Source organism: Dendropsophus ebraccatus, chromosome 4 (assembly GCF_027789765.1).
Source record: "Dendropsophus ebraccatus isolate aDenEbr1 chromosome 4, aDenEbr1.pat, whole genome shotgun sequence".
Lineage (NCBI taxonomy): Eukaryota > Metazoa > Chordata > Amphibia > Anura > Hylidae > Dendropsophus > Dendropsophus ebraccatus.
In genome coordinates this window covers 118,536,152-118,560,576 of record NC_091457.1, presented here as the reverse complement: position 1 = coordinate 118,560,576, position 24,425 = coordinate 118,536,152, and the positions used below count along the sequence as shown (strand labels likewise).

The 24,425-nt window shown below is 42.4% G+C and overlaps 1 protein-coding gene across 11 annotated transcripts in view; it reads right to left on the bottom strand.

The window, feature by feature from the left end:
- The window catches only part of FOXP1 (forkhead box P1), a 576,401-nt gene that overhangs the window by 494,204 nt on the left and 57,772 nt on the right, over positions 1–24,425 (bottom strand). For 10 of the 11 annotated variants that reach the window (XM_069966877.1, XM_069966876.1, XM_069966887.1 and 7 more), the window contains exon 3: positions 4,994–5,108. The gene's annotated coding sequence lies outside the window, so the exon portion shown is untranslated. Of the gene's footprint in view, positions 1–4,993; positions 5,109–13,478; positions 13,544–24,425 lie in introns of those variants that run through there. The other variant, XM_069966881.1, reaches the window with a different exon arrangement.

The following is a 24,425-nucleotide window of genomic DNA, read 5'->3' as shown; positions in this document are numbered from 1 at the left end:
CAACAGCAAGTTTAATGATCAGCCGATAAAATCACTGATTTCGGTGTTGCATCGCCCTGTGTAAACCAGTGATGTTCGTCCGATTATGTTAAATTTGAAAGACCACAGGATCGATTTGTGTGGTTTGGCCACATGATTGGTTTAGTCTTATCAAGACTTTGTAAACGATCGCTCATTTCCTGCTGCCGCTTGTCCCATGTAAAGGCTCTTAAACTGGATAAAAGTGTTAGGCCTTGTGCACATCAAAAATCTCTGCACATTTACACTGGAGAAATATATTCAAATGTATACCATGGTGTACCATGTGATTTGTTTTTTCTAGTAGTGTCTCTCTCCAGTACAGTACTATGTGTATTGTACTGCCCTTTACTTATGTCGGGATGAGCGGCTTTTTTAGACATCAAGTGGGAGAAGCTCCAGTTTACTTCTGTGGCACACTATACATAGTGTCACAGTACAGGTGTGCCATTACATCTGTATTCCACCTGTGCCAAGGTATTTCTGTCAGGTGACACACTCTGGCATGAAGGGTGCCATTTTCCACTTTCACCACTTGGTGTCTCACTTTTATTTCCTGGTGGGAGGGTCTTCTTTAGTGGATGGTGATGATAGAGAGAGACAGAGTTCCTGCTGAAGGGATAGGGCCTTGTCAATGATCACAGATTATTATGCCTGGGGTAAGCATCCGACCTATTCAGGACAATCTATCCAGGATTTGTCTCCAGTGGAGCAAAGTGCCTAAGCCAACGAACTCCACCAACTTCTGGTTGACCTACTCAGGGAACTTTGAGGGGTCAGCTACTCCCAGTTGTTTAACCCTGACATGTCAATTTTGTGAGCGGAGAGCCACAGAGAGCGGAGGTGCAGGAGCCCTCCCACAGACATGCTGTGTCACACTGAGGCAGGCGGGGTTCCATGGCAGAGAGCTCCGCCGCAGAATTCCGCCAAATTTCCTTAGTGGGAACATACCCTTAGGGGGAGATTTATCAAACATGGTGTAAAGTGAAACTGGCTCAGTTGCCCCTAGCAACAAATCAGATTCCACCTTTCATTCCTCACAGACTCTTTGGAAAATGAAAGGTGAAATCTGATTGGTTGCTAGGGGCAACTGAGCCAGTTTCACTTTACACCATGTTTGATAAATCTCCCCCTTAAAGTCTACCACTGTTGCACTGAAGATTCCTTAAGAAAAGTGTTATTCTAGTTAAGTGCTGAACTCATTTTTGCTCTGCACCTGCGCCCACACACACCTGGTTCTACCTTTTACAAAGCCTAGTGCTAGTATACCCTGGGATGGGCATGCCACTCCTGGCCCCCGTACAAGTGCCTAGTCGGTACACCCCAACACCTAACCCACTGCTAACAACACCTAGCAACACTAGGTATTGCAAATGTACTGTACAGGACCCCAAATAAGCTCTTGTCTTGTACCTAGCAAGTGATTTGCGGCTTTAAGCAGCTCTCACTGAATTGTTTATGTAGGTATTTGCTTCATCTGTAATAATGTTGTGCGCATTATTCTTTTAGCCTCATTTTTTCTTGTTGTGTGTAGATAATTTGGGGCTTCTGAACCAATACCTACTTTTCCATACAGTTACTGCATCAATGGGAAACAGCATGAACAGTGTACATATTTCATGGGTAATAAAGTAACACTGAAGATCTGAACTGAGTACAGGAATTTATTTTGAATAATAATGGGTTGGGACCCCACTACTGCAGCTCAGCTTCACATTACAACTCAGTCCTGCTATTCTTTATTATCCCCATACAATGCATAAGTAATATTGCCATACAATATTCAGTATATACCTCCATATATTACTGAACTGACGCTGTCATAAAGTGCTCAATTAATACTCCCACAATGTTATATTGTACTTCTCCCATGTAACACTCAAAAACCTCCATACACAAACAACACACATACGCTATAAACACCCATCAAAGAGCTGTCTGAACCCTACCCTTGCGTCTATTCATTGACACCATACAGGAGTTGGAACACAGAGAACAAGCTCTGCATAAAAATTACAGAACTAAGCAGGAAGCAGGACACCAGCAGAACAGCCACGCCCCCCGGATCAGGGGTCACACAGCTGGGAGAGTGAGGGGGGAGGTAAGTATGGATCATTTATTGTTTTATGGTAGGGGAAGCAGTGGAAGAGTTAAAGATTTCCTTGGACAACCTCTTTAAGTTACTTCCCTTTATCTCTACCTCCTACCTTTGGGAAGGCATTTCGAATCTATCTTGTCTTTAGGTTACATGCTGCTCATAGACAGATATGGAGAACGGGGATGGGGGGGGGGCAAGGACAGTTAAAGAGATTAGGCCTGCTGATTAATATCATGGCCAGAAAAATGTAGAATTTTAACTGACAGATAGATAGATAGATAGATAGATAGATAGATAGATAGATAGATAGAGGTTGAATAGGTAGATATGGGATGGATAGATAGATAGATAGATAGATAGATAGATAGATAGATAGATAGATAGATAGATAGGAGATAGATAGATAGATAGATAGATAGATAGATAGATAGATAGATAGAATAAATATTGGATATACAGCATAAATATAGAGAGAGAAAAAAAGTCACAAGGAAGTTTGGACTATAGTAAGTTCCACTAGCAAAACAAGTATATCATGATTAGCTGGAGGATTCACGTTAACGCCAAGTGGCCCCTTAAACCAGAAATTCTTCCTCATCTTGAGAAGTAAGCACTTCCACTAAACTTGTCTCTTAGTATTACCACAGAACTCATCACAAGGATGTAATTGAAACCTTGAGGTCCATGAAAATAGATCAGTACTGAAGCCTCCTGCTTTCACTCAAGAGTACTTAAGTTAACATGCAGATGAGATGATACTTCTCCAGCAGCTGTAATTCCACAGTAATTCTCCATACCACCTGCAGCTCTGGATTCAATAAAACCTGCTCAGCGGAGACTCCGGCATTACACAGCTCAGAGTGTGGCCCACTAGATCTTTTTACATTAAGCTGGACCCTTTCTTTTACTTATTTTATTTCTTTATGGGGGGAGGTACAGTAAATGTTGATCAGTGCAGAAAGCCTCTGATCACCTCACGCACAGCTGAAATACAACTTTATAAATAATAAAAATAAAAGAAATTGTAATTGAAGCGCTTCTTTTGCTTTGTTTTCTATGCAGATGCAGAGAAATTGTATGCCAAGGTTTGATACACATTTGGATCTGCTATACACATTTATATTTATATATGGCGCAGAAGTGTTGTGAACAAAGCAACATGGTGACTACAAAGAGTCAGGAAATAATTCTTTGTTGATATCTGTGTCTTGGATCCATCAGGGTTCCGTCATATCCATACGGTTAGTTGAATAGTGTCGCATTGTGACTTCCTACATAGTGCACGCATGACATGAGAGATGCAAAAAAATATATCTTTGCAATTTAGGTCACAGGTCATATGAGACTTCGGAAGAACAGACCACAATGTTTGCAGCTTCTCTGGAGTTATTCTTTGGCTATTTGTTTTAACTGTAATAAAGTCACATGACTAAAAGTCACATGAAATACTTTGGCCACCTTTGTGCAACTTTGGATTCCATTGCGCACCTTTCACCATGTAAGCCAGATATGAGCCTGAGTAGGTTTGCATTGTAATTTATACCAATAAAAATTATAATATACAATTTCTGGTAAATCTGTCAGACTTTGGGGCCATGTAAAAATGACACTGATCAGCCGAGGAGTAGGAACACACCTGATCCTCGAATGATCGGGTCTTTAGGGCAGGCTTCCAATCTTACGGGCACAAATTGTCAGGCACACATCTTTTTGTGTAAACAGGGGATATAAGCCTGATAACGACAAAAAACCCTCACAGTTAGGATATGTATAGGATACGTATAAGATAAACTGTACATATACAATATGTATATATCTGTGGTGTCAGAAGACGACAAGCAGCAGTGTATACTTATATCCGCACAGCTTGTGATCCGGCACATCTCCTCCAGTTCAGCCGCCGGCTGTATCTTCAGGCCCCGCCTCCTCCAGAATGATTTACAACCGGAGGAGGTGAGGGCTGAATATACAGTTGGCATAAGGCTGGAGGAGATGTGACGGATCACAAGCCGAATGTATGTAAGTATACACTGCTGTCTGCAATCTTTAAACTGACAGTACAAAATGATGCAAGGATCATTCCTGCAGCCCGGGCCCCTCAATTTGTTGTTCCATGTAATGGCACTGTAAACAACAGCCAATCTCACTGATTGGTGCTAAATTGTGGCCCCTGCAGCCTACAAATCACGCAGCCGTATAAGGACCGTGCAGCTATGCTAACACATTGTCATTATTGGCTAGTTTGAAGGTAACTTTTGTAAAACTATTGTGATTATAATAAGACTGTCATTTTAAAATAACCAACGTTATTTGGCCTTAAAATGACAGCCAAAAAAAGATGTTGTGTGAACATAGCCTTATATTGTACAGCAACCAAGCGTTTTATACAATGGTTAGGCTTTAATGTTTGTAAAACTGAATGACCCTTTAAAGCAAAATCAGGGAACCTTGGCTCTCCAGCTGTTGCAAAACTACAACTCCCATTATGCCTGAGAGTTGTAGTTGTCGTGGTCAAGTATATACCTCAGCCACGTTTTGCTGAGGGCCAGTGGCACTGATACAAAGAAAAAAAAAAAAATAGAATCTAGCCAGAGTAAGGTCTCCTTCACATACCCATTTTCATAATTAAAGTTTTCTATATTTTATGAATTTAAAACTTTTTGTTAACAATTTTTTGCAAGCATTTTATAGAAAAGCCTAAAATATCACCAAAATAAAAAATGGATTCTAGGGAATTTTATATTTTCCTCTAGATAGAAAACATCTAGAGGGAAAAACTCAACAACAAAGAAAATTGAATTTTTTCCCAAAAAAAGCAAAGTCTAAAATTTTAATATAAATCTCCACCACATTGTAAAACCAAATGTTTTGCCTTACCAGGTTCACTGTGGGACGTCACACCCCGTCGCTCACCATGATTCACAATTCATATATTATGGTGAAGTCCTGACCATCACTGTTCTGTGTAACCATCAACACACTTCAACAGAGGCTGGAACGCAAACAAAATAAGAACAGGTTTAAATAGGTTAAAAAGTCAACAAGGTTAATAAGGAAATATGAAAAAATATCTATGTATGCAAAGAGTTTGTATGTTCTCTCCGTGTTTGCGTGAGTTTCCTCTGGGTTCTCCGGTTTCCTTTCAAACTCAAAACTTACTGATAGGTCAACTTAGATTGTGAGCCCTAATAGGGAAAGGGACCGAAATTGACAAACGGTTTTAAGTGTTACAGAATCAGTTGGTGCTATACAAATAAAAGCATTGTTACTACTACTACTACTACTACTATTCATGCTCGGAAAATGATTCAAACATAGTTAATGGGCCCAGAAGCTTCAAGGATAAGACATGTTTAAATTCAGCATACCAGATTCTCATTGCCCCCCCACTTTTTTGATAACTGTCCTCCAGACACATGAAGCTGGCCATACAGTTTAGAATGTGCATTCTACTTATTAAAGTCATTTCTTGGACTCCTCTAGTTAGCATTCATTCTCAGCGTAGCCAAGTTGGGAGAAGCCATGGTAGCCTGACTCCATGTAGAAAATGTTGGCCCTTTCCCTACTTATACTTTTACTGGTCCTAGCTGACAATGAAAAGAAAATAGCAGCTGTACCTAATGGGATACCCATCCATGCCCTTATGATGCTGAAAATATGACTGGATTCTGTGTTGGCACATAGCTAACTTTCATCTCATCTTGGACCATTGTCAATGTGTTGTGGTTGTATAGAGAAGAGTGCAACTCGAGTGCTCATCTCTATTGTTGGATAAACTTTGATACATATAGACGTTAAGCATGTTACTTCTACATGGCCTTAGGGTAATGAAGGCCCAGCCCTGGAGTTTCTCAATACCTATGGTGCTAAAGGAGCATTTAAACCATATGTTGACCTTGTAACAGGAAAGCGTTGTCTATGTTCTATATTCCAAGCCCTGTGTTTTCTAGCACCCACGTGAGGATTTATGGCAGCTCTAAGATGGCACTGTATGCCATCAGGGCAAAGTATGTGATACAGGATTGACTTTGCCTTGCCCTCTATCACAATGGACAGAATTAATTAAAAGGGTTTTTTAAGAGAAGCTTAAAGGGGTTGGCCAATTTATAGTAAAATTATTTAGTTTACAGTATTTTGTAAGTGTATAGAACTAAAATCAGACATCCCTCCTCGGTGCTGGGCTGCCCTGCTCTGTGTTATGTCTGTCCATAAGATGGCTGACATGGAGGACCATGTGACCATGCCCCACCCTCTGTGTCCTCCATAGGCATATACAGGCTCATTGGTGGACACTGGGGGGTGGGGCATGATCTCAGGCTCCTCCATTTCAGTCATCTTATGGACAGACTCACCACAGGGCAGGACAGCACAGCCTGAAGGAGCGGAGCCTGATTTTAGTTATAGGAGGTACACAGGGAGCTGCTATCAGTAAGTAATGTGAATACACTTACTTATACTACACACAACAATTTTACAATAAGGTGTCCATCCTTTTAATAAAGTGTTCATGATTTTATTTATGATGCTGGAGAGTTGAGTTTTGCTGTGAATTATATTTTGCTGTAAATTACAAAGAAAGGTTTATTTGGATTCATGTGCCATAGGGGCTGACTGTAATGATGAGGGAGCGAACAAGGGGCATTACCATCTATACTGCATACCATGCAGTGCTATGCTTCCTATAGACTAGGGTCTATACTACAGCTGTTGTATTTCCAGGTCCACCGCATCATACAGTCCTAGGATACAGGATAATGAAGACTACAGGCCCACATTAATTCAGTATAAATTGCTTTGAATTCACCTAGTGAACCACTAAGCGCGCTTTGTAAGCACACGTCGAGTTTATTTCATTATACTGACAATCTCGATACAAAAAAAAAAAAAAAGGTGATTTGTGAGCTGTTGTGGCCCTGTCATTAGCTCGCTGTAATCTGAGGACGCTGCAGATGATGTATCAAGTCTCCCTAGTAATAATCTTGTCCCAGAGATAAGCAACCAACAGCTACAAAACATCTGATGTAAACAGCGCAGATACAAAATAAGGACACCATTTCATCAGTGAAGACAAAACAGGCCAGTTTGTTATGGCAAGCAATTAGACAAGCGAAAGGAAGCATCTAAGCCGCTGCGGGAACACATCCAGACGACTACAGGAAAAAAAACTAACACAAATATTAGAGAAGTAAGTTTCATGGAAACTGGATTCAAATTCCCACTTAAAGGATATGTATACTTTTGCAACCAATATCTTTCATTGCTTCTAAAAAAAAAAAATAACCTACCATTTAGACTTATGTGTCTCCATAGTTACACAATAAACTCGGTATATTATTGGCGTAGAGTGGCAGAGGGCGTAAAATAATAGATGACTGCAGAATAACTATGGAGATATAAAGATATGCCCAGAATCCTGAGGAGCCATATCCAGCCATGGCCCTATCTACCCCCATGTTTCTCTGCTGACAGGTGCACTTTTAGGGCATGAAACTTGTGGCTCTAAATATGCAGATTAGTGGCCCAATAACTCAACTAATCAGGGTTGACTGCAAGGTACCTACAGTACTGTTTTTTTTTTTTTTAAAGGGATTATCCAGGATTTAAAAAAAAAAAAAAAAAGAACCTACAGTAGATGCTTTCTTACAGAAATAGCATCAATCTCCTCTTGTTTGTGTGTCGTACTGCAACTCAGTCCAATTGAATAGAGATGAGTGTAAATCCAGCATGCTCAGGTCCATCCGAACCTGAGTGAGCGGCATTTGATTAGCGGTGGCTGAAGTTGGATGCAGTGCTAGGGAGTCCTGGAAAACATGGATACAGCCATAGGCCATATCAATTTTTTCAGGGCTCCATCCAACTTATTCAGCCACCGCTAATCAAATGCTGAGAGTCTGGGTGTGGACAGACCTGAGCATGGTCCTGTTTTCGAAAGAAAGCAGCCATGTTTTTCTAATCCTGAATAACCCTTATGCAAAAACTGGAAACCGTTCCCTATGGGCTGAAGAAATTTTCTGCCGATTCATAACTAAAAATAAAATCATATTGCAGAGGTATAATGTACAGTAAACCTTATGCCTCAATAATGTGCCTAGCTCTCGGGAGTGTAAAACATTCATTTTTCTATTCCCCTGAACCAGCACCTGCACTGGAGGCTTGTATGCTGTACAGACGATGGGTGAGCTGCAAGAAAGGTTTAGAGGGTAACTAAGACCGGAAGATAAGGCAAAGCAATTCAGCAAGTGATATAAATTTAGAGGCATACAAATTGTGCGGCCAGATTAGCATGGGCATGGTGTGAGATCGGAGCACTGTAAATAATTAGCTACATGTTTGTGTACCGCCGCCGCTCTGTGGAGTCAAGTGTTCCAGTTGGTTCTAATTTCAAGCATTATGCAGTCCATCTGCTTCTAAAGGTTGTCACAATCCACTAGCCACAAGGATGGTGACCAGAATTTGACTATTTGCTTGATATCATTTCTGTTATTTGCTTGTAGAAGATGGTGGTGAGGTTTTATTCTTTTTGAAATATTAAGACACAAGATCTTTATGGATGGGGTGTCTGGTTATACCTGACAATAGCTCCAGTGGTCTAAGAGGGTAATACATAGTAAGTGTCCTATTACACAGCCTGATCATAAACTATAAACGAGTGATGATCTGCTAGATTGGCACTTGTTTACTGTGCATTTACATGGGTTGATTATTGGGCAGCAAGGGCTGCACGGACATCATTATCGATGTCCATGCAGCCTTTGCCTTTAGTGTAAAATAATAAAGTATTAAATTACCTTACCACATTCCCTGGGGTCATCGGGCCTTCCCTGGTCACTGCCCTTCCGTTCTGGTCTCTACACTGACAGACCACCAGCCGCTCAGCCAACCACTAGCCAATGGCTGTCTCGGACAGTGATTGACTGAGCAGCCGCAGCCTGTCAGTTCTGAGTCCAGAACAGAAGGAAGCAGAAGACAGAGCTGGAGAGACCAGGGTAGGCCTTCAAGGACACCAGGGAAGGCCCGAGGACACCCGGGAACGTGTCCATTTATCACTTTTACACTTAGTGATGTGCACCAGACACCTGATGATTTTAGGTCTGGGCCTAAAGAACGTTTCATCGCCTGATCGTTCTCTCTATTACACAGAGCGATAATCTGCCTTACTCTGCTGGTCTAGGTTAAGGTTGGTGACGGGGGTCCATGGTAATATCCATCATGTGCCAAGGTGGTAAAGAATTAAAGGGGTACTCCGGCCTGGGGGTATTTTTAAGCTATGGCCGGGGAGGGGGTGGTTATGGACGGCGGAGGTCACTTCCCTCCCCGCTTCCAGCGCCTGGTCCCGGATCGCGCCGCTCGGTACACCCGTCCCGTGGCCGTTTACTGGTGTGAGCTACCGCATAAGACAAGACGTCTCGAGGCTGCTCAGCCATTCAGCGGCCAAGGTAGGACTCCGCTACGGCCGCTGAATGGCTGAGCTGCCTTGAGACGTCACATCTAATGCCGCAGCTGACACCAGGAAGCCGCCACGGGATGGGTGTGCCAGGCGGTGAAATCCGGGACCCGGCGCTGGAATCGGGGAGGTAAGTGACCTCCGCCGTCCATAACCGCCCCCTCCACGCCCATAGCTTAATACTCCCGGGCCGGAGTACCCCTTTAACCTTAGTCTTTCTGGAAGTCTAAGGAAATTGTAGAAGTGCTATGGTAAAGAACAGTTTATCAGAAGTCAACAAGCACAGCTGTTTGCTGAACATCTCTGTCTCTTTATTTTAACACCTGTATCCCCACCAATCAAAAGGTAAAACAAGTCAAACATTCTTAAAGGGGTTGGCCACTTAATACTAAAATAGTTCAGTATACAGTATTAGTAACTGTACTCACAGCACTTACTGACAGCAGCTCCCTGTGTACCTTATAGAACTAAAATCAGACTCCCCTCCTCCAGGCTATCCTGTCCTGCTCTGTGGTGAGTCTGTCCATAAAATGGCTGACATGGAAGAGCATGTGACCCGCCCCATGGTGGGGCATGGTCACATGCTCATCTATGTCAGCCATCTTATGAACAGACTCACCACAGAGCAGGGCAGCCCAGCCTGGAGGAGGAGAGTCTGAGTTTAGCTCTATGAGGTGCACAGGGAGCTGCTGTCAGTAAGTGCAGTGAGTACAGTTAATAATACTGTATACTGAACAATATTATAAAGAGGCTATCCCCCTTAAATAAAGGATCTATAAGGGGGAATGTTCCATTTTCCTATTACAGATCATCAAATCTCCTGCTTCCTAAGAAATAATACAATTGTGACTGCCAGCAGCCACCACTAGGGGGCACTCAGTGCATACAATTAACATTATGTTTTGTTACCATCCACTGGATAGTGAGAATTGTATGACAAAATGGAATTAATTCAAAGAAGCACATTTAAAACCCGTAGAAAGTAATACTGCCCCATCTGGTCAAAAATGTTGTTGCTAAAATGGAGGACAATTTTAACATTCTATTATGTTTGTCATTCAAGGCATTCTCTACATATAATAACTGATTGCATATTACTATACATACTAGTATAAACTCCTTATATTTACATCGACCTGGCTTGAGCAATGAGACCTCCCCAGCACTCCTTTAACTTTACCTAAAAAGAAAAAAAAAATGACACCTTCCCGTCTAAACTTAAAGGGAATATTTAGGCTTAGAAAGACATGGATGCTTTCTTCCAGAAAGAGCAAAACTACTGTCCTCAGTTTGGGTGTGGTTTTGCAGCTATGGTCCATGGAAGTGAATAGAACTGAACTGTAATACCACACACAACCTGGGTACAGGGGTGGTGCTGTGTTATGTAAGAAAGTAGCTGTGCTTTTTCTAATCATTTAAAGGGAAACTATAAGCAGGTTAAAAGCATCTAACCTCGCCTGTTGGGGAAGAAGCTGCATAGAACGTAGTTTAGATTACCTGGCAGCATGTTAGTTGTCAATCACAGTGCCCCCTGTAGTAAGGAGGGCTAATTTGCATCTGTACTACACAGCCTTCTACAGAGTTCAGGTAGGACTTATAGCAGAAGACCAAGAAGATCAAGGACGTAAAGCAGAAGATCATAGGCTGTATCCATGTTTTCGATTACACTTTTTGGACATGTTCACACAATGTGTGCAATTTGCAACAACGGCCGTGATTAATGTAAAAGATATGTTCTATGTGAATGAATGGAATCCCGGCCAGAGTGTATACACATTGAATAGCGGCCGCACAGACATGTCAGATCACACAATGGAGAGTGCGGCTCTGGACGTACTCTCTATTGTGTGCTATGGTGAATTGGGCTGTGAGCACACATGGATGAGCCCACATCACAATTCAACAGAAATTAAGATCATCCTGCCGGTACTGCAGTACCAGCCGGGATGATCTTCTCTGACACCGGCCGTTCTGTGACATAGCCAAGTCACAGAAGGGCCAGTCTCATACACCATGTGAACACGGCCTTAGGCTGCATCCAACTTCTGCAGTCACCGATAATCAAATGCTATGTGCTCGGAAAGACGCAAATGTGCTCGAGATCCATTCATCTCATATTTAAACAATTGGTTCAGGCCATTTACAAGAGGTTATAGTCACAGCCTCTTCTCTTCCTACCTGCACAGTGACTTCTATGCAGGTCACAGAGCATGCCTAGAAAGCTCTCCTACAGTTGACAATAGGGCCCTCTTCAGTCTATTGTGCCTATGGCCATGGGGTTTGCTGTAGAGCATATCTGTACTGCAGACAAGGTGGCTGTCCTTGCTCAGAGATCCCTGACCACCTCTCCCTTCATAGAAAAGGAGTGAGTGAGTGAGTGAGCCACCGCTGAGAACACAGATAGGTGGCCAGGAACCAAGACAACAAGCTGTAAACATGACAGACAGCGCTGAGTGCCTAGCAGAGAGACAGTGCTCAAAGGGTAAATAGAACCAACTGCAAAGTTTCTAAAAAAGGGTTGACCGCTTTATAGTAAAATACTTAAGTTTACAGTATTAGTAACTGTACTCATTGTATATACTGACAGCTGCTCCCTGTGTACTCACTGTATATACTGACAGCTGCTCCCTGTGTACCTCATAGAGCTAAAATCAGACTCCCCTCCTCCAGGCTGTGCTGCCCTGCTCTGTGGTGAGTCTGTCCATAAAATGGCCGACATGGAGGAGCATGTGACCATGCCCCGCCCCCAGTGTCCACCACTGAGCCTTTTTATGCCTATGGAGGACACTGGGGGCGGGGCATGGTCACATGCTCCTCCATGTCGGCCATCTTATGGACAGAAACAAAACAAAGCAGGGCAGCCCAGCCTGGAGGAGGGGGAATTTGATTTTATCTCTATGAGGTACACAGGGAGCTGCTGTCAGTAAGGGCTGTGAGTACACTTACTAATACTGTACACTGAACCATTTTACTATAAAGTGGCCAACCCCTTTAAGTTTTAAAGACCAGCTGTTTTAGCTATAGTTGTTGTGATGAGTATACCTCTTTAAGAATAGCTTAGGCAAGATGGCTACCCCTATAATAATGTACTAAATATGAAATAAAAGAAAAATACAATCAGGAGATAGAAATTGATCAGAAAAAAAAAAAACGTTTCAGTATCTGGCACTAACCTGTAAAAAAAAACAAAAACTAGGTGACTCTTTCCCTTTAAGTTGTGATCAGGTCTAAACAGGTGAAACACCTATGTGGCTCTTTTTGGATAGCAGTGACTTATTAGGTAAACCATGCTGCCCTATTAGTATAGTTGCAAATGTTCTTGGCATCCATACTCGCTACAATCCAAGCATTATACCTACCAAACTATTTAACATAAAATCTGTTGATCTTTCCTTAAGACGCAACCAGCCTTGTACTATAAGCCTAAGGAAGTGGAAGTATTCCATCAGTGGACGAATCTACATATGTTCAGCATTTTCTATTGTTCTAAATCAGATGAGGATTAACCTGGGAGCCGCAGCGGAGAGCCTGCAGTTATCACACAGTGTTCCTGGACAATAACATGTTTAGGTTTGGATGCCAGCGATCGCACTCGCTCGAACAATTGTTCTGTGTTGTCTGACTACAGAGCCACGCGAGGCCTCCGCCACTCAGCATCTCTGCAGATGAACAAGTGCTGGGGGAATATGATTACAAACACCTTGTTCTCACAAACAGCAGCTCTCTGATTTCTAAGTTTTCATCTTACCCATACTTCTCCCCTTAGCGATATATCTATGGTAGAAAGAAAAAAAAGGTCTACCGGGAGCAAGGAAGAGGCAGCTGCTGGATCCCAGAGGATGTCCCCGAACAATCAACATGTTTATTCTCTGCAAACCTGTAAACTACTACTACATAAAAGACGAGAGAAATCCTTACCATACAATCAGCAACTTCTTTCAAAGAATTCTTATTTCCTTCTTTTCCATACAGTTCCTTGGTCGCACAATCTCATGTATGACTCAGTTTTCATATATGAGGTAATATCAGGCAATATTGACATAGAGGAAGAAGTTGGGTCTTCTGCTTAGGACCTCCCTTTAAATGCCTAGCAAGGAAGTACTTATTATAGAGGAGGACCATGCTACGGCAATATAGACAGAGGGACGAGCCTTGTTTGGTTACACCCTCTTTGTTGTACAACTACAAGATCCTGTGCAGGATTTCCCTCTCTAGAGAAACTGCAGTGTAAGCATAGCTGAGGAATTGGCCCATGGAAATGGTGTAAAGGGGAAACACCAGGCCTTCTCTTTTGAATAATAATCGCTGTTGCATTTAAGGGGTGCTCCAGCAAAAAAAAATAAAAAATCTTTAAAATCAAGTGTTACTAGAAAATGCCAGAGATTTATAACTTACTTCTATTAAAAAATATCAAGTCTTCCAGTATTTATCAGCTGCTGTATGTCCTGCAAGAAGTGGTGTATTCTTTCCAGTCTGGAGAGCTGAGAGGTTTTCTATGGGGATTATCTACTGCTCTCGACAGTTCCTGACATGGACAGTGGTGGCAGCAGAGGGCACTGTGTCAAACTGTAATGAATACCCCACTTCCTGCAGGGCATACAGCAGCTGATAAGTACTGGAAGACTGGAGATTTGTAAATAGAAGTAAATAAAAAATCTCTGACACTTTCTGACCAGTTGATTTGAAAGAAGACAATTTTCGCTTAAGAGGGTCCATATTTTAATGGACTCCTTCTTCTATGTACAGTCACTAGTAGAGGTGCCCTCTCATATATATGACCATTTGCTCTTTAGAATTAAATTTCCTTTGCTGCTACCATATAAAACAATAACCATTGGTAGACTGAGGGGATTAGGACAGAAAAGCTGCACTGGGTCTGTAATTTCATTGAGAGAAAAAAAAAGTCAGGGTAGGCAGCTGCTATGGGTCCCCGTGTAGGAGGCGGGCCCAGGGGAGAATGTTAAAGCAATCCTGTGTCCTTCTGCTTAAGCCCTTATGTACTGCAGTGTGTAAGTGACCCAATGTATACTTACACACTACAACACAAAAAAAGGGGTTAACAAGCAGAAGACAAAGAGATTTCTGCTTTACTGAACTGATAACCCTTGACCTCTGTTCTCTATCTGCCTGCCTCAGTCATCAGTGCACCAGCAGTAAAGCAGATATTTTCTTGTCTTGTGAACATTGGGGTACTTACACACTGCAGTACATAAAGGGTTTAGCAAATGGTAGTCTGCTCCTGCACCTATGTATTTAACCATAAGGGCTCTTAATGGGCCCTTACAGTTAAAAACAGTGGACTGACAAAACAAGCAGCCATTTGCTCTGCCAGTCACTCTTGTGGCTGCAGGCGAGATTCTGCCTCTGGCCACAAGAGATTTTTACTATGGGGCCCTGTGAATCCTAGTTACGCCCCTGCTAGCATAGCACAGGATAGCTAGCATAGGATATTTCCAATTTCTAATTCTGCTGTGTTGGCAGATACAACCTCTCCTCTATATGATCACAGCTCCTAATAATAATAATAATAATAATAATAATAATAATAATAATAATAATAATGTGTTTATATTCACTGCCTCTATTGTTGGGTTAATTTACCTTCAAAGTTCCTAGGCGGACTATTTTACATTTGATGCCAACTCTGATCACCTTCCTATATGTGCCAGAATAGAGATTCACTATGTAAGTAATCCCACTCTATGGATCTGGCCTGCCCATGCATGTCAAGAACGACCATTCAACTGAATGATGATAGTGGAACAACGTGTTTCTCCTGTAGTGGCTGCTGCAGGGGAAATGTATGGCCAGATGTGGCTTTCCCAAAGATAACAGGTGACTGACAGGTGTTAGAGAAGCCATACCCGCACTGATGACTGGTTGGTAACCAGGTTGGATTATTTTTAGCTTTTATAAACATATAGGTACCATTTTCTTTAAGAGATTAGAGCCTAACACCCTAATATTCTGCACCACTTCAGTTCCATTAACACCCTATCATAAGAACATGACAGAACGCTTCGATTTCGACTTAAGGTTTTCCAGGTGTTAAAGATTTCACAAACTAGCAAGAAGCAGATCATGTCAAAATAAAGCATGTTACACATTGCCATACATATTTTTAATATACTAGTTTATTTCCTCCATCTGTCCTCAGCCATAAGAATCTGACTTATCGAAATGTCAGCTGGTAATTTTAAGGAGAGGGTGGAGAAATAGCTATTCCTAAGTTTCACCAAAGGGGATGTGAGGATGCTTAAAGTTCATGACTAACCAACAGTACATCAACCTATAATAAATAGACATAACCATATTATACCAGGAATATCAAGGAGTTCACTTAAGGTATCACTAATATACTTTGTTATACCAAGTGCAGGGCCTATGAGGGTGGAGCATTGGTGCCAGGCCTGGCCGCTAAGGCCCTGTACTAAGCATAACTCAATATGTAAGTTATGCCTCAAGTGTTCTGCAAACTATAAGTAAACTTTTTACTTGTTTTGTAGGTTCTATTTGCATTACAAACCGAATGACAAAACCTTATGACTTCACAGTAAACAAGCATCACGACGTTCCTCCTGGAATACATTTAATATCCATATTCTAATTGCTTTTCAATAGGGAGAAAGACATTAAATTAGCATCAAAACAGGCAGCAGGCCTCATATTTATTTTCATGGCAAGGCGCTGGAATTCGATTAGAAATGCATTACAATCAGGTGTTTGCTATTGACCCACATAATGCGGATGTTTTAGGAATCTGAGATGCCACAACTTATGAGTCTGACTCCGACACCTCCTGACATTTGTTCACAAATACGATGATACTTGATATTTCTGGCTAGTGGTTTATTACATCATATTTATTACAGGAAAACCCCACCTGTAAAGTCACTATAGAGAACATGACACGTCACATACTTGAAACTAGTTAAGAAAGTTATAAATAAATAAATTAATTAAAAAAATTATATATATATCTCACATATATATTCCTGAGTTACAACTTCTGTTTTACTCCAGAGCTACAGTCACTATTCTGTGCAGGTTGCTATCAGAAACAATCAATAAGCTTTTTCTATATCAGATTACAACACAGTGACTGATGTACCGGCTGATGCGTCGCTCCCTGGGGGATTCCCGGGCAGCGCACACATCCGGAAGCTGAGTGTGCGCCCGGGCCGGGACTTCCGGTACAGGAAGTCCCAGCGACGCGCACTAAGGTTCCTGATACGTGCGCTCCCTCGGAATCCCCCAGGGAGCGACGCATCAGACGGGGGCAAGATTGCCTCTTGCGGCCGCAAGCAAGACCGTGCTTGCGGTCGCAAGAGAGGCATAAAGGAGGGTGTGGGCGCGGCAGTGCGGGGGGGGGGGCGTGCGCCAATGCGGATCGCAGCCTCTTGTGGCTGGAGGCATAATGCTGCCTCCGGCCACAAGAATGATTGACACAGCCAGGCGCCAATGGCTCCTGATGCTGTGTCAATCACATCCTGGCCCAGTCGGAACTGTATGTGCTCATTAGGAGTGCGAGCGCATACAGTTTCGGCCACTACTGACGTGTTAATGCTGTCTGCAAAAGCAATAGCTTTTGCAGACAGCATTAACTGTCTGAGACCTCAGTGGGCCCCTGTCTGAGTGGGCCCGGGAGCGACCGCCCCCCTTGCCCCCACCAAATTTCGCTTCTGGTTCACATTAAGGGATTTTGTGTTCAGCATTGCTGACGGCTGTCAAAAAGACGTCCGATATTTGCTAATAATGGCCGCCTATAATCATCATGATGTGTAAACGTAGCCTATCAGTTGTTAGGCTAAAAGTAAATTGCCTGTTTAAATGTATGTCCTCTTATTATGCCATTAATATGGATTAAATAAAGTAGAATTTTGGATTTTGCAAGAACCTGTTCCATTAAACTTGTTTTTTTCCATCATCTGGACACTTGTCGTGGCTCCCGGCTGATCCGTGCACATGGACATTCATCATTGAAGAGGTGAGCTGGATTTTTGCTACTTTCTGGTGTTTAAGTTTGCGGCCAGTGATTGTAGACTTAAAAGGGTACTCCAGCGGGGGGGGCACTTTTTTGCTGGGACCGGGGAGGAGGTGGCCGAGGAAAAAGACGTCCACTCACCTCTCCGGTTCCAGCGACGGGTCCCGCATCGCTCTGGTGCCCGGCTCCCAGCCGCTTCCAGGTGTCTGACGCGGGCCTGAGACGTGACGTCTCAGGTCCGCTCAGCCACTCAATGACAGAGACGGGATCTGAGCGGACTTGAAACGGATCCCGCCTCCTTCACTGACTGGCTGAGCGGACCTGAGACGTCACGTATCGGGCTCGCGTCAGACACCAGGAAGTGGCCGGGAACCGGGCACCCAAGCGCCGTGATGCGGGACCCGCAGCTGGAACCGGGGAGGTGAGTGGATGTCTCTTCCCTCGGCCACCTCCTCCCTGGTCCCAACAAAAAAGTGCCCCTCCCGCTGGAGTACCCCTTTAAAAGTAGACTTGATTTAACTGTAGAAGAGGTCAAAGAGCAAATGACAGGAGATAAAAGCACAGCTAAGGGGTGAACCCTAACACCACCCAAAACATATACATTGCAAGTAGATACAAACACAACATACTTTGGCGGAAAATATTGCAGCATACGCTGCTTTTTATTTTAAACATTTAAGTAAAAATGGGGAGGCCCGACACAAATCATGACCCTTCATCCATAAAACTCAAAGAGTCTATTCCTAAGGTTAGTTGACATAGACAAGCCCTCCCCCTTGACAGCATTGCTACCACAAAGCAGAACTGTCCCTGCCAAGAGGTCCTTAGTCCAACCGTCATAACCTTGGATTAAGGAATGCAATTTCTGCCCCAAATAATAGTTACATAGTGGATCGCTGTGCAGGCTACAGCCCACCCCTTCTAATGATTATCAATGGAAGGGGCGGTCCGGATCGCCACTAGGGAGAGGAAGCTCCGCCCCCTGGGCTCCTGATGGCTTACCAGGCAAAGGATTTCACAACTAATAGCACAGGAAAGGCACAGAGGATGAAGATAACAGACATACCTTCATACCTTCGTGCCCACTAGGGCTCTATCAGCAGGTTAGACTTGTCTAACCTGCTGATAGTTCCCCTTTAATGTCTTATCTCCCCTGTGTTCAGAGAGTTCCTATAATAACAAATATCCAAAATGCATCACATCTAGAGATGTGCGAACCCAAGCGTGCAGGTAATCAAATGCTACACACTTGAATTTGGATAAACCTGAGCAATCTCGATAATAATCTCAATAATAATCTCTATAGGAAAATTTTCCAGGTGAGAATTAGGTAAAAATGAGGCATGTTAACTATGATACCCTGTATGTCTTTGCTACCTCAATGTCCGCAGCTACACACTGCACTGGTCTCTGGCTATAACACCTTTCTTGGTTCTGTACCACATTTAAGCACCTGCTGATGACCCAACCTGACAAATAACACATCCAGCCTGATGACCACTTGTGTTGGAAAGGGAACTCCTGCTAATATTACAACTTCTAATTAATGTTGTTCAGGGAATAACCTTGAATACCCTTTTATTTTGTTTATTTTGTCTCCTATGTGTGTGCTCATGACACAACTTGTATACACAGAGGACAATAAAGTCTTACCTGCAACCTTTCAAAACCTGACAATCTTCTTGGAAACAGCCAGTGGCAGAAATCCGGCTTTGAGTAAATACTGCTAAGGTTGGATCCTGTACACATGAGTTATGACCAGCGAGGGCTGAATGTTTTGTGGTTTGTTGTGTCTGGTTTGGTTCCTACGATTAAAGTTGTAGATGCATTTGGTCATTCAAAACATATTTCCAAGGTCTGGCAAAGCCAGCAGGATCCCTGTGCTCGGCAGGGGATAGTGCCCTTCAACTTTTACAGAGTAATAAACTCAAAAACGGGTTGAACTAACATTCGCAGATATTTACTGCTAAACTGGTTACATTGACTGCTGTATGTTCATGGTTGGAGACTTCTGCACCAAAATAACTGACTCTAGTGCGGACCGAGACAATTCTGTCATTTTCTTTGGATTGTATTGTAAATGATAACTATATTTTTGGCTGTTACTGGACACCAAAGGACCTTTGCAAATCATATTTTGCAAAATGTGAATTAAGACAGATGGTGTTGAATCCAGAACAGATCACTGTCAAGGTCCACCCTACCAGGGCCGTATTATTCATGAGGTGAGATGAGTATCTTGCCTTAGGCAGCAGATTGAAGAATCCCTGAGAATTGCATATTGGTGTGGCAATATCTAACATCTTCAGCTTTACACCAATTCTCTCATCTTTATTGTTTTGTACTGTTGGCTTCTTTGACCCCATGACCCACAAATGACGGCAGGATAATTATACTACACACCTTCCTGGTACTGTTGGATCCAGCCTATGGCTATGTTCACACCCTGTATGAACAGCCGCTGTTGTTTGACTGCAATACTGCAGTACCAGCAGGATGAATATAACTTCATTTGAATTGGAATGCGGGCACATTCGGGTGTGCCACGCTCCAATTTGCCATAGAAAATAATGTAAAGTATGGCCGGGAGCCATACTTTGCACTGTGAGCACAGGCTATCTTGTACGGCCACTTTTCACTGAGTAGCCACCACACAAAATAGAACACAAAAATAGAGAGTGTACACACAACGAACGTGGATCCATAGAGTGCTATTCAATGCAGCAGTGCTGTTAAACAATGGCCGTTGTTGCACTCTGCATATTGTTGCACTCCATCTATTCCAGGACTGCATTTAAATTCTCCAGGTGTGTGTGTGTGTGTGTGTGTGTGTGTGTGTGTGTGTGTGTGGCAGGGGGGGGGGGTTTGAAATGGTAATCGTTCAGGTTTGTGCAAAACTGAACCTTCAGCAAGTTCGCTTATCTCTAATCCTTAGCATTATGCCATTCCTCTGGAATTCCTCCTGGAATGTTTAAATAAACTGACAACTTTTACCAATGTGCAGGGAGACACATCTTATTATCTTATTGACAGGTCATCTTAAAATAGAGAAATATATATATTAAAAAAAAACTGTATTGCCTTAAAACAATTCTACACAATTTCCCTTCACACAGTTTAGTATACTACTCTAAATCTCCTTCCATATAAAGAATGTCCAAATCTTTGTTAAAAAAGGTACAATTCGCAAAACCTTCTGACAAACAGCGTAAAATAATTACTTGTTATGATGCTCTAAAACCACAAAAGAAACAAACAATGCAAAAATTTTCTGTCTTCTAAAACTAGAACAATGGACGTTGACTACAATTTAAAAATTGAAAATGAACAGGCCGTAACCTTTTTAAGCTTCGGCAAGAAAAGGAAGGAGAGGGGAAAAAAAAATGAAAAAAAAAAAACCACGACAATTCTTTAATGTCTCCGCATTCACAATGTGAGGGCTATGTGCCTATTATAATCAATGCGCTTATTGTGCCTGTAAATTTGTTAGGACTGAATTACAGTAATTTTTTTTGCTTACATGCACAGTGTTGCCACTAATTGAAGGTGCCCAAAAATAAAATACAATTGCTAGCACAACATGTACATAAGTTAGTAGTACTATACTAACACAGACATTAGACTAAAACAGCCAAGTGATGCAAATTTTACTACTTCTCTCGCCTTGCATTGTAAAAGTTGGCACGAATGGATCTACAATGTATGCCACCTGCAAGGTCTGACTCTGAAATTGGCAAATCAAACTCCCCAGCAAAGCCTGACCGCTACAACAATGTGAATTAAACAATATTCAACTGTAAGGTGGTATTTAAGCCTCCACTGGGGGCGCAGGCTTTTCTATACACATACAATTTATAACTGCTGCCTGGGACGTGGAAGGAAGAATAGTTATAATCAAACTCTACTCGATCTCCATATACTGCGTACACAGAAAATAGAATATTCAAATCCCAGTTGCATATAGGTGGCCTGACCATAACAGTTTACAATCTACCACGAAATACACTGGTAACAAGATGATGCCATGGTCCAGCCATCTTTCTATCTATTGTCAAGTCACGGAGTCTACATGATGTTTTAGGTGTTTTGTCTTTATTAAAACTTCATGTACAGATAATTTAAAGCGACTCTGTACCCACAATCTGACCCCCCCCCCCCAAACCGCTTGTACCTTCAGATAGCTGCTTTTAATCCAAGATCTGTCCTGGGGTCCGTTCGGCAGGTGATGCAGTCATTGTCTTAAATAACAACTAGCAGCCCCGTGCCCTACAGGAGTGGCCTAGATTGTGTATGCATTAGGCTGGCACATCCTCTCTTTCCCTCCTCCCCGCCCTCCTCATCATTAGGAATGCTCCAGGCAGATTGTCTCCTATTCCTCACCTGTTTTAACCCGGCACATAGGCTGGATCATTAAGACACCTGTGCAAATGTTCAGCATGGAGAAAATGTTTCAGTGGCATTACTAATGATGAAGAGGGTGGGGAGGAGGGACGGAGGGGTGGTGGAAAGTTAGGGCACAGATATTCTAAGCCACGGCCGTAGGGCACGAGGCTGTAAGTTTAAAAGTTGTTTTTAGGACAATAACTGCATCACCTGCCGAACAGACCCCAGGACAGATCTTGGATTAAAAGAAGCTATCGGAAGGTACGAGTGGTTTGGGGGGGGGGGGGGGGTCAGATTGTGGGTACAGAGTCGCTTTAAAGGGTAACTATCAGATCATACATACACTACTGTGTAAATCTTCCTCGAACAGTAGATGTACTGTATGTACTAGGGTCCTACTTCTGCCAGTTCTTAGCTGATTGCACTGTTGAACATCATCTCCTAATTTTGAAGGTATATAAGCATGACGTGTCTTTGACTTGCTGCACTAAGTTGCCTTGGTCGACAACTACATCTACGATCCTCTGAGTTGCCCTTGGAGCTTCTTCAGCACGTACAGCATGTCTTGAAACCCTAGTCTGCTTTAAAATACTTGCCTGGAAGAGACCCTCTTGATGCAGTATCTGATGCAGAGACCCTCTTGATGCAGTAACTGGTCTCAATCTTGCAATGTTGTATTATCTGTGACATGAAACATGGTCCAAAGCCTCATCTTTGTAGCAGAGTTTGGCTGTTCCTCACCTAGTTTAAGTCCTCAACAACTTTTTCTGTTTCAGTTAATAACTGTATTTCAACTTAGCTATGAAAATGATGTTCGTTATCACCACGTTTGGTATAATTGGTTAATCATATAGGATTTGTGTAAGAGTACACTTATGTGATTATGCTTATGTGATTTCGATTTCTCTTCATTCCCTTATCTTGTTCGTTGATAAATCAAAACTAAAAGTATTAAAGTGTCACTGTCGTTATAACTTTCAAGATCTAAATCATCAGTAGATGTGATATAAAGCAAGTTTGCAATATATTCATTATTCATTTTTTAGTTATAATGGAAAACACAGCACTTCCTGTTTCTTGACTCTTTTTCTCAAAAAAGAGGAAAGACTCAGAAAATAGAAAGCCCTGTGTATCCGAGGCCATCTGAGCGCTAACAGAGAGAGAAGGCAGTCAGGTGATTGATGGACACATTGAGCCATGACACTCTATACTGGCCGGAATTCCTGCGTTTAGTCTGTGTTTTTCAACCAATCAGAAAATCTGCCTTCAGGAGACTGGACCTGGATTTCTGGTAAGTTCAGCTTTGTTTTACAGCATGATAACAACAGAAAAAATAATGAATATATATTGCAAACTTGCTTTATTTCACATCTACTGTTCATCTAGATTTTAAAAGTCATAACACTTTAACCCTTAATTTTTTTTTTAAGTATTCATACACTGAACCATTTTTTCTACACATTCCTGTAATTCGTGACACATTATAGTGACATGTCAGAAAATTTGGCTAAGGTCCATGTTTCGAGAAACCTCCCAACTGCTAAAACACTGGGACAGATATGCACAGCTGAACACTGTACCATTTCCTTCAAGAGCTGAGTGAGCAGTAAATGGGCTCATAGAAAGTCAATAGATCAAAATTAATGACACGATGATAACACATAAAACATTCACAAAAATGATGGTTACCCTTTAAGTCCTATTCTTCTCATCAGTATTTGCTGTCAAGTACGATGTTTAGGTAGGTGGTACACATCAAAGCAACATCCACATAAAGGCCTATAGCCAAAGTTTACCCAGCAGAACATTGGCCAAAGCATTATATTGACCTTGCCAGCTTGTTTCTTCCTATAGTGCATCCTGGTGCCATCTCTTCCCCATGTGCACACACCCAGCCTTCGACATAATGTAAAAGAAAATGGCATGTTATGTTATAAATTTAATGTTTTGTTGTTCTATTGCTTTATTGGTTCAATTATGTTTAGGTCACCAATGTAAACACTAAGGGGGCATTTGTTAAGTCTGACGTTTTTTGTGCCAGGCTTAAAAATGTTCCTGCAGCGCCGACAGTACGCAGATCGACGTAGAGGCGCACTGCTTCTACAAAAATCGTGAGCGCACGGAGGGACACCTAGGTTTCCTTATTCTTCCGTGCGTAAAATTCTGTGGACCTAGAGTCCGCACTCCCTGTTCCGCACCCTCCCCACCCCTTCCACGCTCCCCTGCTGCAAAATTGGCGTAAACTGGGTAGATGTGAAAAATTTATTTGCAAAACAGGCTTTTGTGAATAAATTCATTTGCATCTGTGCGTTTTTTGCCAAAAAAATAGAACTTTTAACATTGATAAATCCCCCCCAAGGTTTATGTTCAAACTGAGTAAATGGGGCGGAACTGTACGCCGCGGAATCCCACCTTTAGTATCAGATGGCGTCTCTATGGGAGCGCTGGAATGGTGGGGTTATTGTTAATCCTTCTAAGGAATGAAGGTGACCTTTGTG